The following is a 15,798-nucleotide window of genomic DNA, read 5'->3' as shown; positions in this document are numbered from 1 at the left end:
ATGACTCAGAATACCAAATCAGCACTGCCTGGAATCTACATCTACATCTACATCCATACTCCGCAAGCCACCTGACGGTGTGTGGCGGAGGGTACCTTCAGTACCTCTATCGGTTCTCCCTTCTATTCCAGTCTCGTATTGTTCGTGGAAAGAAGGATTGTCGGTATGCCTCTGTGTGGGCTCTAATCTCTCTGATTTTATCCTCATGGTCTCTTCGCGAGATATACGTAGGAGGGAGCAATATACTGCTTGACTCTTCGGTGAAGGTATGTTCTCGAAACTTTGACAAAAGCCCGTACCGAGCTACTGAGCGTCTCTCCTGCAGAGTCTTCCACTGGAGTTTATCTATCATCTCCGTAACGCTTTCGCGATTACTAAATGATCCTGTAACGAAGCGCGCTGCTCTCCGTTGGATCTTCTCTATGTCTTGTATCAACCCTATCTGGTATGGATCCCACACTGCTGAGCAGTATTCAAGCAGTGGGCGAACAAGCGTACTGTAACCTACTTCCTTTGTTTTCGGATTGCATTTCCTTAGGATTCTTCCAATGAATCTCAGTCTGGCATCTGCTTTACCGACGATCAACATTATATGATCATTCCATTTTCAATCAGTCCTAATGCGTACTCCCAGATAATTTATGGTATTAACTGCTTCCAGTTGCTGACCTGCTATTTTGTAGCTAAATGATAAAGGATCTATCTTTCTGTGTATCCGCAGCACATTACACTTGTCTACATTGAGATTCAGTTGCCATTCCCTGCACCAAGCGTCAATTCGCTGCAGATCCTCCTGCATTTCAGTACAATTTTCCATTGTTACAACCTCTCGATACACCACAGCATCATCTGCAAAAAGCCTCAGTGAACTTCCGATGTCATCCACCAGGTCATTTATGTATATTGTGAACAGCAACGGTCCTATGACACTCCCCTGCGGCACACCTGAAATTACTCTTACTTCGGAAGACTTCTCTCCATTGAGAATAACATGCTGCGTCCTGCTATCTAGGAACTCCTCAATCCAATCACACAATTGGTCTGATAGTCCATATGCTCTTACTTTGTTCAATAAACGACTGTGGGGTACTGTATCGAACGCCTTGCGGAAGTCAAGAAACACGGCATCTACCTGTGAACCCATGTCTATGGCCCTCTGAGTCTCGTGGACGAATAGCGCGAGCTGGGTTTCACATGACCGTCTTTTTCGAAACCCATGCTGATTCCTACAGAGTAGTTTCTAGTCTCCAGAAAAGTCATTATACTCGAACACAATACGTGTTCCAAAATTCTACAACTGATCGACGTTAGAGATATAGGTCTATAGTTCTGCACATCTGTTCGACGTCCCTTCTTGAAAACGGGGATGACCTGTGCCCTTTTCCAATCCTTTGGAACGCTACGCTCTTCTAGAGACCTACGGTACACCGCTGCAAGAAGGGGGGCAAGTTCCTTCGCGTACTCTGTGTAAAATTGAACTGGTATCCCATCAGGTCCAGAGGCCTTTCCTCTTTTGAGCGATTTTAATTGTTTCTCTATCCCTCTGTCGTCTATTTCGATATCTACCATTTTGTCATCTGTGCGACAATCTAGAGAAGGAACTACAGTGCAATCTTCCTCTGTGAAACAACTTTGGAAAAAGACATTTAGTATCTCGGCCTTTAGTCTGTCATCCTCTGTTTCAGTACCATTTTGGTCACAGAGTGTCTGGACATTTTGTTTTGATCCACCTACCGCTTTGACATAAGACCAAAATTTCTTAGGATTTTCTGCCAAGTCAGTACATAGAACTTTACTTTCGAATTCATTGAACGCCTCTCGCATAGCTCTCTTCACACTACAATTCGCTTCGCGTAATTTTTGTTTGTCTGCAAGGCTTTGGCTATGTTTATGTTTGCTGTGAAGTTCCCTTTGCTTCCGCAGCAGTTTTCTAACTCGGTTGTTGAACCACGGTGGCTCTTTTCCATCTCTTACAATCTTGCTTGGCACATACTCATCTAACGCATATTGTACGATGGTTTTGAACTTTGTCCACTGATCCTCAACACTATCAGTACTTGAGACAAAACTTTTGTGTTGAGCCAACAGGTACTCTGAAATCTGCTTTTTGTCACTTTTTCTAAACAGAAAAATCTTCCTACCCTTTTTAATATTCCTGTTTACGGCTGAAATCATCGATGCCGTAACCGCTTTATGATCACTGATTCCCTGTTCTGCGTTAACTTCTTCAAATAGTTCGGGTCTGTTTGTCACCAGAAGGTCTAATATGTTATCGCCACGAGTCGGTTCTCTGTTTAACTGCTCAAGGTAGTTTTCAGATAAAGCACTTAAAAAAATTTCACTGGATTCTTTGTCCCTGCCACCCGTTATGAACGTCTGAGTCTCCCAGTCTATATCCGGCAAATTAAAATCTCCACCCAGAACTATAACATGGTGGGGAAATCTACTCGAAATATTTTCCAAATTATCCTTCAGGTGCTCAGCCACAACAGCTGCTGAGCCAGAGGGCCTATAGTGACATCCAATCACCATGTCTGAGCCTGCTTTAACCGCGACCTTCACCCAAATCATTTCACATTTCGGATCTCCGTCAATTTCCTTCGATACTATTGCACTTCTTACCGCTATAAGCACGCCTCCCCCTTCACTGTTCAGCCTGTCTCTGCGGTATACATTCCAATCTGAGTTTAGGATTTCGTTACTGCTTACGTCTGGTTTCAGCCAACTTTCAGTCCCTAGTACTATATGGGCGTTGTGATCGTTTATTAATGAGAGCAGTTCTGGGACCTTTCTATAGACGCTCCTGCAGTTTACTATTAGCACATTAATATTGTTATTCCCTGTTGCATTTTGCCTACTCCTATCTTGCCGCGTCTCAGGAGGCGTCTTGTCGGGCCTAGGGAGGGGATTCTCTAACCTAAAAAACCCCCATGTGCACTCCACACGTACTCCGCTACCCTTGTAGCCGCTTCCGGCGTGTAGTGCACGCCTGACCTATTCAGGGGGACCCTACATTCCTCCACCCGATAGCGGAGGTCGAGAAATTTGCACCCCAGATCTCCGCAGAATCGTCTGAGCCTCTGGTTTAAGCCTTCCACTCGGCTCCAAACCAGAGGACCGCGATCGGTTCTGGGAACGATACTGCAAATAGTTAGCTCTGATTCCACCCCGCGAGCGAGGCTTTCCGCCTTCACCAATTCCGCCAACCGCCTGTACGAACTGAGGATGACCTCTGAACCCAGACGGCAGGAGTCATTGGTGCCGATATGAGCAACAATTTGCAGTCGGGTGCACCCAGTGCTCTCTATCGCCGCCGGTAGGGCCTCCTCCACATCTCGGATGAGACCCCCCGGCAAGCAGACAGAGTGAACACTGGCCTTCTTCCCCGACCTTCTCGCTATTTCCCTAAGGGGCTCCATCACCCGCCTAACGTTGGAGCTCCCAATAACTAATAAACCCCTCCCCCCGTGTGCCTGCTCGGACCTTGCTGAAGGAGCAGCCACATGTCCCCTCACAGGCAGAGCGGGCGATGCCACACGGCCAGCCTCCACATTGACCTTCCGCCTCGTGCGCCGCGAACGCCGCTGAACCCGCCTCTCCCCTTGGGGAGAGGGTGGCCCAACCGCGCCCGGTACCCGCGAAGATGTCTCGACAGCAGGGACAGTGGGTGAAGCATGTAACACCTGGGGTGTACCTTGCAACGCACCAGACTCCCCACTGCCGCTACACTCCGAGGCAGCAGCCTGAAGACGGCTGACCGCGGCCATCAACACGCTCAGCTGTTCGCGAACAGTGGCCAGCTCCTCCTGCGTCCGTACACAGCAGTCACACATCCTATCCATCCTAAGGAAACAATTTACTGAAGGGAGTTAATCAACCTTTAACTAGACTGCTAATTCACTAAAGGAGGCTGCTTATTCACTAAACTGTGGTTGCTAGCCCCTTCTTGTAGAAAACAATGAAAATAGCACTACCTGTCTCTGGACTGTATTGAAAACAAACTCTAGCACTACTGGCACTATGGTTGACTACAGGGACTCTCTCTTACTGTATTCAAAACAAACACGAAATCTATGGAACACTATTAAGAGCACTCGAAAAATAAAGCTTCCTAAAAGCAAATACACACGGAAGAAGAAGTGACAAATAAGAAAAATACAGTTAATACTTAAATTAAGGTAGCTCGCTGCACAGCAGACGTGAAGCAGGCGGCAGTTACGACCTCACTGACACTACTGGCACTATGGCTGACTAAAAGGACTCTCTCTGACTGTATTCAAAACAAACACGAAATCTATGGAACACTATTAAGAGCACTCGAAAATTAAAGCTTCCTAAAAGCAAATACACACGGAAGAAGAAGTGACAAGTAAGAAAAATACAGTTAATACTTAAATTAAGGTAGCTCGCTGCACAGCAGACGTGAAGCAGGCGGCTTGGGAAAACTCAACGCAGGACACTACAAGATTCTACAAGAAATAGAAGTGGATACCGAGAGAACAGCCGTGAGACAAGGACTCGGACATTAGAGACCAGATTTGACACACACCAGATCATGAACTCGACTTCAGAAGACGGCCAGGCTGGGCGTGGTCGGAACACCGGCGCCAGAGAGGGCCAATGTAGCCACGTCTGGCGGGCGCGGACCGCAGACGGAACACATTATTATGTAGTGCCCAGCACGAAACAGAAGTGGAAATCATAGTAAGGTCATGAGACAGAGTACCCAACATCTCAGATCACGTCTGACACACCTAAGATGGCGACCACTACCGTTGAGGGCGGCCAAAACGGGCGCGGACGGCAGTCGGAACATCCGCGACTGCAGAAGACAGCGAGGCACACTGTTGAAATATCGTGCGAGATATCCGGTTGGATTCCAGAGTATCCAAGATGTCAACAGATCACCAGGAAAACATGAAGAATTACATCAGAATACTTCTAATTTGTTTAGAAAGTATGCTCCATTACCTGATATCAACAACAAATCTGTAAAACATATAGATTATGAATAGTGCCTGAAAGAAATGGGTGTTGATTTTTACATAATATTGAGCCAGAAATGTACCCTGTACCCTTAAAGGACTTTTTAAAAAAGGATACACAGCCAACTGGTCAACAAAAATTTAAATAAGATTGAGCCAGAAAAGTACCCTGTATCCTTAAAGGACTTTTTGAAAAAGGATACATAGCCAACTGGTCAACAAAAATTTTTGAATTTGAATCTGTTATTCATTCTATTCCAGTCAAACACAAATTGAAAGGTATTGAAAGAAGTTTTTGTGAACAAGAGCTACAGAGAACGAAATATCCAGATGTATATAATGTTGAAGAATTTTTGAGACAAAAGGAGATAAAGTATATGTTAAATGGTTAGGATTTGATAATTCAAACAGCAGTTGAATTGATAAAAATAAAGTAATTATTTAATGCTCAATTTTAGTGCTCATTATTTCTCTTATAAGAATATCTTCATTTAAACTCGTATCAAAATTATTTCCATCAGAAATTACCAGTAATCTTTTGTTCACTAATTACATAAATTTATTAAGTTTGGCTTTGTGATTCTGAAAGTTATTTCTGTTTCTGGATAATATGCTTGTAATTCATTCATTCTAGAATTTACAGAACAATTTTGAGTTCTTATAACATAATACAGATATTCATGCATAAGTTTTTGTTGATTAAAAGAAATTTACTGTATTTGTCTCGATTAACGGTTAGAGGAGTGCCATGATTGTCAATAATTTCATTTTTCTCTTGAATTATGTCTCTGGCAATATTTAACATATTTCTCATACTTTCAACTTTATTTTTAAATAATTAATTTCATTTTGTTGTTTATATTGACCATTTTTTCCTAATTGATGGTAAAACCTCATGAGCAATCCAATGTTCAATTTGTTTGCTTCTTCTTTTCTACAAGATAAAGTAAGAGAATAAAGGTCAAATTCATTATTGAATATTGTGTTTGGCTGCATATTAAAAGGTGTGCTATTGAAAAGCACTCCTTGATTTAGTAAATTTTCTAATGAATATGATGATATTCACCAACATTTATTGTGATGGGTTGTTGGGGATTGCCATATTCAAAAATTTCAGCATTTTCTTTTCCTTTAAACCATGGATTATTTTTTCATAAATAATCATGGATGCCTGCTTACCATTGTATGCAAGCTTGTTATTAACAAGGTCTAAAATCGACTCCATTTATATAGAATAAAAATATATATTTGATAAGCTAAAATTATATAGCAGACATATTCGAAATTTCTTCATAAATATTTTTTCTCTTCTCATTTATTTCATCAACAATATCATTTGATTGGCCACATGATTTCTCAACAACATAAGACACATTGTTGTAAATTTCTTTTCTTTTGTCTACCCTGTGTACACCAAAATAAATGTTAACCATATTCTCTACTAATTTGTAATCTGTACATTTGTATTTTCTGACAAAATATTTTATCGTCTTCAGGTCTTGCACTTTATAACTGGATAATCTTCCTGAACGATTATTTTCAGATAATACACCAACAACTTTGAAATAAGGGAGAAGTTCCGAGTTCGAGTCTCAGTCTGGTACACAGTTAAAATCTGCCAGGAAGTTTCACATGAGTGCACACTCCGCTGCAGAGTGAAAATCTCATTCTGGAACTTTGAAATAGTTTTTCTTGGCATATTGCTTAGATCTGGTAGTGTAAATAATTTGCTCTTTTTTCATCTCTACTACATCAGATATTCCATCTATTAAGTGAAGGCATTCTTTTTCCTTTTCTTCCAGCTCTATCTCTTTTGTTGTTGTTCTTTAACAGATGCTGTGTATCAACAAATATTTCTTCTACAGTTCATTACAGATTCTTTCACATTTTTAAATGTTAATAAAAGCCATTTCTTTTGAACAAAATTATTTGGTTTCAATTTATTCATTTTTTTCTCAATAGATTTGTACTCTAAAGCAGTTGGATTACTGTGTTTTATCTCTGTATATGGAATATTATTTTAATCATCTGTAATCAATACATTCTTTCCTTCAAATAACTGAACCCAAATATCTTTAAACCAAGAGTACAAATTTAGCTGATTGTGGTTAATAAATTCAAATATATTCATGATAGATGATTCTGGAGCAGAGACAACAGTAGTAGATGTATTTGATGTCGATGGAATCAGCTCCATTTATATAGAATAATATTTTAATATCTTTTAAAATTTTAATTTTTTAAATACAACTAATGTATGGGATGAATTTGAATTTGACATTTTTGTCGATACACATAATAAACTGCAAGGGAGACAAATTGAATCTATTATTTGCAACGAATATTTTAAACGATCTTTAACTATAGACCATTTGAGAACGTGTAACCATGATGACGTAAAAATAAGAGATATAGAAATATGAAGAAGGAAACAGAAAACTCAGATTCTACCTTTTTCATGACTATAAATGTAATAACAAATTGTAATTTACCTATAAATAATTTAACAAAAAAAAATAAAAAAAATTACATTAATGTATACTCATTCTTTTAAGGTTTTTCACTCTATAACCAGCAAGTTAGATATCAGAGAATACAACAGAAGGCAACTAACTAATTTACTCTGTATCAGGAATGTGGTATAAATTTTTCCTTCACATTAGAAGATATAGATACATTATTCAGTTTTTAATATCCATAAGGCACTGTAATTTAATTTTCTACACCCACTCATCTCTAGCTATCTGATTGTACTCTAACTGCATCTTTTCTTTCACTTCACTCTCTTTTAGCCTTATCATAGACTGGCCATTCAACTTTTAAATTTCTGGTAATTTAATGTGAATCATTTCACTTTCAACATAGAACTTTCATCGTTTTAATCATAATAATAACTCTTTGCTCCAGTCAAAGCTCAATTTGTAATCCTTTTATTATCTGCAAACTCATCTTTCCATTCACCCAACATACAACCTTTCTCCAAATTGACTTTGCCATCATCAACTGTGTACTACAGAATCAGTGTCAGAATATATAACATTTCATCCTAGTTTATTTAACCTATCATACAATTTAAGCTTTGCATTTGATATAGTGAATGCAACAATGAAGATGTTTGTAGCTGCATTGTTTACCACATAATAACCCTTGAAATTGTACCTCCTTTGTACCTTGTGCTCAGTAATGAAATTGATATCCAAATTATGTAGTCGATCATCCAGTAGTATCTCATAATTATTGCTGTAAATCTGTGACATACTCTGTTTTCCTTATGTTTTGTCTTTGCCCAAATTTTACCCATAATGAATTAAGACATGTTTTAGGTACAGCTTGCATTCCAGGATTTTCCTTTATTCTATCACAACCCAAGTTAATATCCAATTTCTCTTTAACTGTTTTGGTATACTCTTTGTCACTTTCAAAATTATGCAGACTTCTTTTGAGTTGTATTTTTAGAAAATCTTTCACAAAATTTTTAAGAAACATGTCACTTTTATCTCTAAAATATCATATTTCACAGGCACCTAAAATCTTATACCCCATTTCTACAGCCAGTATTTCTTAATTTGTTACCCAAGTTCCAATAAAACTTTCTTGATCGCTGTAATTCCATTTACTTATTTGTCCTTCTGCCCACTTGACACGAAGGAAACAGCAGTTTTTCATTTTTATCGATTTGTATACGTACAGGCAATACTTTGCATTTTATAAATCCATATCGTTTTTAGTAATTATGTTGGCCTATAAAATTTTCTTTCATGTTGCTCAGGATAATAATCATATTTCATAGCTGGATAAAGGCTGCATACATCATCATGTCTTATTTTTGTGCTAACACCATCAGCTTTAACTCTTAATTATGTTGCATTTGTTCAGGCATCATGAAAAGCATCTCTTGGATTCAATGATTCAACAATTTTTGGTAACTGTTTCGATCCAAGCTATGGATTCGTTAGGATAATTCTCTTTGTCTTCTTTATCCAATAGAGTAATTGTATTTTCAGGTAAATATTTAGTTCTGTTAATAGCCACACAAACTCCAGCGATGTTTAAATAACAGAATGGATCAATATTAGATATCTCTAGAAATTGTTTCCATAATTCCAAACACCCTCTTCTCAAAATATCTACATCAGAATTACAGTACTCGCTAATTTCTTTCTTCGTATTGAACACATAGCTTTCCTTAAATCAGGGACTATGCTATTTGATAAATGCTTCTCCAACTTTTGGCCTCATAGTGTCAACACAATAATATTGAGCATCTGGAATAGGTCCTATGTAATTTTCATTTTCTTGTGTATGCAACAAATGAGGGAAGTATCCCCTTTTCAATTGTTTCAAATCAAAAGTTTTTGGAAAGCTACTGAGTGGCCCTTGGACATAGTTACTACTATCTATAATTTTTTGGGCTAACTGTTGGGTCTCCAATTACATCAATTTACTTCCTGTGTAGATGGTAAATGGCTTTATTGTATTTTCAACATAGTACTTCAAAATGACTTAGGAATTGTAACCTGTCGCATAGTTTGCTGTGAATGCGTGATAACTGTTTTTTTTGTTTTTTTTTTTCTTTTTGTTTTCAGATATCATCCAACGACAGAATTCATGATTTGTCTTAAATTTATAAACAGTACCTCCATTAAAATTGTGAAAAATTATGAGATTTGGAATATGTGTTCCAGTTTCTTGATTTGCTTCATAGTCAAACCACATGTTTCTCTCAGTATAGGTCAAATTCACTCTCCTAGGGAAGCCTTTTTCACAACATTTAAACTCTTTAGCTGCAACTATTTTGTTGCATTTGGAGCACTGGTAAACATAAAAAATCTTTGAATTCTCGATTAATATACCAACCGTCTTCAATAGAATTTGGGCAACCTTGCATTATAAAATCCTCAGCAAATTTTCTTTCACAGATGCCTTCTTTTTACAATTTGTATTCCATGTAACTTTTGTAACTTTAACTGCTTGTTTGCAATTACTGCAAAGTTCAAAGCCACATTTACGTTCTTTAGATCTAAAACAAATGTTTTTGCATCCTTCACATTTATAAGCTGTATTACAAACTTCTTGGTGATTGTTTAAGCATTCTTCATTATAGCAGTATCTGTTGCACTTTTCACGGTATATTTTGCTTTCCATAGTATCATATTCTGGACCATTGCATAGTATACAGGCTTTTCTCTCTATTTTCTACATGTACATCTACATTTATATTCCGCAAGCCACCCAACGGTGTGTGGTAGAGGGCACTTTACGTGCCACTGTCATTACCTCCCTTTCCTGTTCCAGTTGTGTATGGTTCGCGGGAAGAACGACTGCCGGAAAGCCTCCGTGCGCGCTTGAATCTCTGTGATTTTACATTCGTAATCTCCTCGGGAGGTATAAGTAGGGGGTAGCAATATATTCGATACCTCATCCAGAAACGCACCCTCTCGAAACCTGGACAGCAAGCTACACCGCGATGCAGAGCGCCTCTCTTGCAGAGTCTCCCACATATCTGTAAACCTATCATGTTTACCAAATAACCCTGTGACGAAACGCGCCGCTCTTCTTTGGATCTTCTCTATCTCCTCTGTCAACCCGACCTGGTATGGATCCCACACTGATGAGCAATACTCAAGTATAGGTCGAACGAGTGTTTTGTAAGCCACCTCCTTTGTTGATGGACTACATTTTCTAAGGACTCTCCCAATGAATCTCAACCTGGCACCCGCCTTACCAACAATTAATTTTATACGATCATTCCACTTCATATCGTTCCATATGCATACTCCCAGATATTTTACAGAAGTAACTGCTACCAGTGTTTGTTCCACTATCATATAATCATACAATAAAGGATCCTTCTATGTATTCGCAATACATTACATTTGTCTATGTCAAAGGCCAGTCATCACTCCCTGCAGCAAGTCCCTATCAGCTGCAGATCTTCCTGCATTTCGCTACAATTTTCTAATGGTGCAACTTCTCTGCATACTACACCATCATACGCGAAAAGCCGCATGGAACTTCTGACACTACCTACTAGGTCATTTATATATATTATGAAAATCAATGGTCCCTTAACACTCCCCTGTGGCACGCCAGAGGTTACTTTAACGTCTGTAGACGTCTCTCCATTGAGAACATGCTGTGTTCTGTTTGCTAAAAACTCTTTAATCCAGCTACACAGCTGGTCTGATATTCCGTAGACTCTTACTTTGTTTATCAGGCGACAGTGCGGAACTGAATCGAACGCCTTCCGGAAGTCAAGGAAAGTGGCATCTACCTGGGAGCCTGTATGTAATATTTTCTGGGTCTCATGAACAAATAAAGCGAGTTGGATCTCACACGATCGCTGTTTCCGGAACCCATGTTGCTTCCTACAGAGTAGATTCTGGGTTTCCGAAAAACATGTTCTAAAATTCTACAACAGATCGATGTCAGAGATGTAGTCCTATAGTTTTGCGCATCTGCTCGACGACTCTTCTTGAAAATTGGAATTACCTGTGTTCTTTTCCAATCATTTGGAACCTTCCGTTCCTCTACAGGTTTGTGGTACACCGCTGTTAGAAGGGGGGCAAGTTCTTTCGCGTATTCTGTGTAGAATTGAATTGGTATCCCATCAGGTCCAGTGGACTTCCTTCTGTTGAGTGATTTCAGTTGCTTTTCTATTCCTTGGACACTTAATTCGATGTCAGCCATTTTTTCGTTTGTGCGAGGATTTAGAGAAGGAACTGCAATGCGGTCTTCCTCTGTGAATCAGCTATGGAAAAAGGTGTTTAGTATTTCAGCTTTACGCATGTCATCCTCTGTTTCAATGTTGTTTCGATCCACTTACTGATTTAACGTGAGACCAGAACTTCCTGGGATTTTCTCTCAAGTCGGTACATAAAATTTTACATTCGAATTCACTGAACGCTTCACGCATAGCCCTTCTTACGCTAACTTTGACATCGTTTAGCTTCTGTTTGTCTCAGAGGTTTTGGCTGCGTTTAAATTTGCAGTGAAGCTCTCTTTGCTTTCGCAGTAGTTTCCTAATTTTGTTATTGAACCACGGCGGGTTTTTCCCATCCCTCACAGTTTTACTCGGCACGAACCTGTCTAAAACGCATTTTACGATTGCGATGAACTTTTTCCATAAACACTCAACATTGTCAGTGTCGAAACAGAAATTTTCGTTTTGATCTGTTAGGTAGTCTGAAATCTGCCTTCTATTACTCTTGCTAAACAGATAAACCTTCCTCCCTTTTTTTATATTCCTATTTACTTCCATATTCAGGGATGCTGCAACAGCCTTATGAGCACAGAGTCCTGTTCTGCGCTTACAGAGTCGAAAAGTTCGAGTCTGTTTGTTATCAGTAGGTCCAAGATGTTATCTCCACGAGTCGGTTCTCTGTTTAATTGCTCGAGGTAATTTTCGGATAGTGCACTCAGTATAATGTCACTCGATGCTCTGTCGCTACCACCCATCCTAAACATCTGTGTCCCAGTCTATATCTGGTAAATTGAAATCTTCACGTAAGACTATAACATGCTGAAGGAATTAATGTGAAATGTATTTCAGATTTTCTCTCAGTTGCTCTGCCACTAATGCTGCTGAGTCGGGAAGTCGGTAAAAGGAGTCAATTATTAACCTAGCTCGGTTGTTGAGTGTAACCTCCACCCATAATAATTCCACTTCTGTTTCACTACAGGATAAACTACTACTGACAGCGACAAACACGCCACCACCGGTTGCATACACTCTATCCTTTCTAAACACCGTCTGTGCCTTTGTAAAACTTTCGTCAGAATTTATCTCTGGCTTCAGCCAGCTTTCCATACCTATAACGATTTCAGCTTCGGTGCTTTCTATCAGCGCTTGAAGTTCAGGTACTTTACCAACACAGCTTCGACAGTTTACAATTACAATACCGATTACTGCTTGGTCCCCGCATGTCCTGACTTTGCCCCGCACGCTATGAGGCGGTTCCACTTTCTGAGGCGCCTCCTGTGTGTAGTGGACTCCTGACCTATCCAGCGGAACCCGAAACCCCACCACCTTATGGCGCAAGTCGAGGAATCTGCAGCTCACACGGTCGCAGAACCGTCTTAGCCTCTGATTCAGACCCTCCACTCGGCTCTGTACAAAAGGTCCGCAGTCAGTCCTGTCGATGGTAAACTCTGCTTTCATCCTGCTAGCGAGACTGGCAGTCTGCACCAAATCAGATAGCCGCCAGAAGCCAGAGAGGATTTCTTCCGATCCATAGCGACACACATCATTGGTGCTGACATGAGCGACCACCTGCAGATGGGTGCACCCTGTACCCTTCATGGCATCTGGAAGGACCCTTTCCTTATCTGGAATGACTCCTCCCGGTGTGCACACGGAGTACACATTGGTTTTCTTTCCCTCCCTTGCAGCCATATCCCTAAGGGGCCCATTACGCGCCTGACGTTGGAGCTCTGAACTACCAGTAAGCCTACCCACATATATTACAGAAATATACCAATCCTAGGGAAGCAGCCATACCGTTAATTACATGAAAGTGGATGTGATCTTTGTACAGGTAAATGTTTATTTACGTCTCAGGTTCACTAGAGATAACTGAATTGAAATCCTCAGCACATACAACATTTATTTGGATATCCAACACTTTTTCAAGATTTTTAATATGTTCTAGAGTGAACCCTTCTCCATTGTATTCACGCAACTGATTACATAATATGTCAGTTAGCTCTTTTTGTAATTTGTATTTATCTCCTACTCTGATTTTCTTAATCTCATTTGTAGTTAGTTCACTCCTCAAAATGTTATTTGTATGGTATATTAATTCCAAAATTACCGATCCAGGACAACACAAATCATCATTGTTATTAATTCTTGTGATTCATCTTTTAGTCTTTTAGACTTCAGCTAGAATTATTATTTTTTTGCCTCAGCCTCCTCTAGGAAATGCTATCATCTGAATATTAAATGAGGTATCTGCTATATCAATAGTCTCATCAGATATTAAGATATCTCCCATTTTGTTGCACAAACTTGAACAGATTCTAAAGCATTATCTGGTGCTTTATATCCTGCAGAAATTGGATGAAACGTTTTTGGATTGTTGGTTGTTATTTGCAACTTATCTCCTTTCTTGAAATTAGTTCTCTTTTATGCTACTTCTACCACATAATTTTTAGTGCTTTCGTTATATAATCTGTTTTATCACTGACAGTACTGAGTTTGGAAGTACTGACGTTATTAAAAACGATTTGGTAGTCAACAGACCAACCAATAAATTTTTCATTAAATCCTGATCTAATTTCTTTTATCTCAAATAAATGCTTTTTAGATGGCTCAGGCTCTTTTTCTTGCTCAAATAGTTTGCTACTGAATGGATAAATATGATCTAGCCACACCATTTTTCCTCTCTTGGTGGTCGAGCTTTTTGAATACTATCATCATCAAATCTGTGAGAGTAATTTATATTAGGTACTCGTTTTGGCCTTGACCTAGTCTTTTCAAATAATTCTGATTGAAATTGAAACTCCTCTAACCCAATAGCATTAACTAACTCTGATATCTTTAATTTACTGTATCCAATAATACCCAATTTATTTTTGCTCTAGCTTTGAGTTCACTTACTTTCAAATTATCGAGAGTTCTTGTAGGAAGAGATTTTTTATTCGAAACAATTAAATTAATTAAATCATTTTTTCTAAATCTCCTGTATACTCGTAAATTTTTCTTTCTGCAATAATCATAGAGTTGAGTGACTGTAAACTCTCTCAGAGAGGCTCCCATTTCTTTAAGGACAGAAAACATTAGGTTAGCGAAAAATGAGAGTTTTAGTTTTCAGTTATTTTGGTGTGTCTATTTGTCCTTAAATGTTTATTGAGAGCACTTTTAACTATTTCTTTTCCACAAGTACACAATATTTTCTTTTATCACACATCTTCTAGTTGACAAATGTTGCATCTACTTACAACTTGTCCCTAGATGTATGACTTAAGTAAATAGAACTATAAGCTTTAATTTATTGACAAGCAATACATTTTTTACAATGTGCTTCACTTTGTTGTTCTCCATTTAACTCCTTTTGAATGTAAAAAAAAAAGAAAATCTTTCATGTCCTTAAATTTTCCAAAGGATTCTTATAATTAGGTATAAGCTGTTCAACATGTTCTTTTTTATTGTTATTATGTGTATTTTTTCTAAGAATTTTATAACATTCTTTTCACATATATTAATGTTTATCCTTCATATATTTATGTGAATGAAAGTTATCAATTGACTGTTTCACTTCCCATTTTTTTCACTTCTCCAATACTTCTATTTTTTGAGACAAGTTTTCATTAGATTAATTAAAATTATTCCTTAGTAAATGAATCCGCTTTCTTGCTACTGTGGTATAGATAGTTGTATAGATAAAATATTAACAGTCTTAATTTTCTTCCTATCACTAATACTTTTACTCTGTATTTCTGATCTACTTTACGAGTTTGCTGTACAATACACACTTCATGATAAAGAAATTGTAATCTACAATGACACACTCTTAAGGAATTTCTCAGAGGGGCATCATTCGTGCTGAACACAAAAATTCAATTTTATGAGTTGCAGGTGGTAAAGATTTACCACATAAAAAATGTTGTCTTTTATTAAGTATGTAATTACAGGGTCGACGAGTGTCAAACGTGAAAAATTAACAAATTGCTGTACAATTTTAGTCGCCACTGTCATGGCAATTGAAGGTGTTGCAGAGTTTTAATTTATCTACTATATTTTAATTCTATATAAATGTATATTCTACTGATGAAGCTAAATAATGCAAGCAATTCTTATTTGTTTAAAAAG

Source organism: Schistocerca cancellata, chromosome 11 (genome assembly GCF_023864275.1).
Source record: "Schistocerca cancellata isolate TAMUIC-IGC-003103 chromosome 11, iqSchCanc2.1, whole genome shotgun sequence".
NCBI lineage: Eukaryota > Metazoa > Arthropoda > Insecta > Orthoptera > Acrididae > Schistocerca > Schistocerca cancellata.
The sequence above is the reverse complement of the archived record's forward strand: the minus strand, read 5'-3'. Positions refer to the sequence as shown.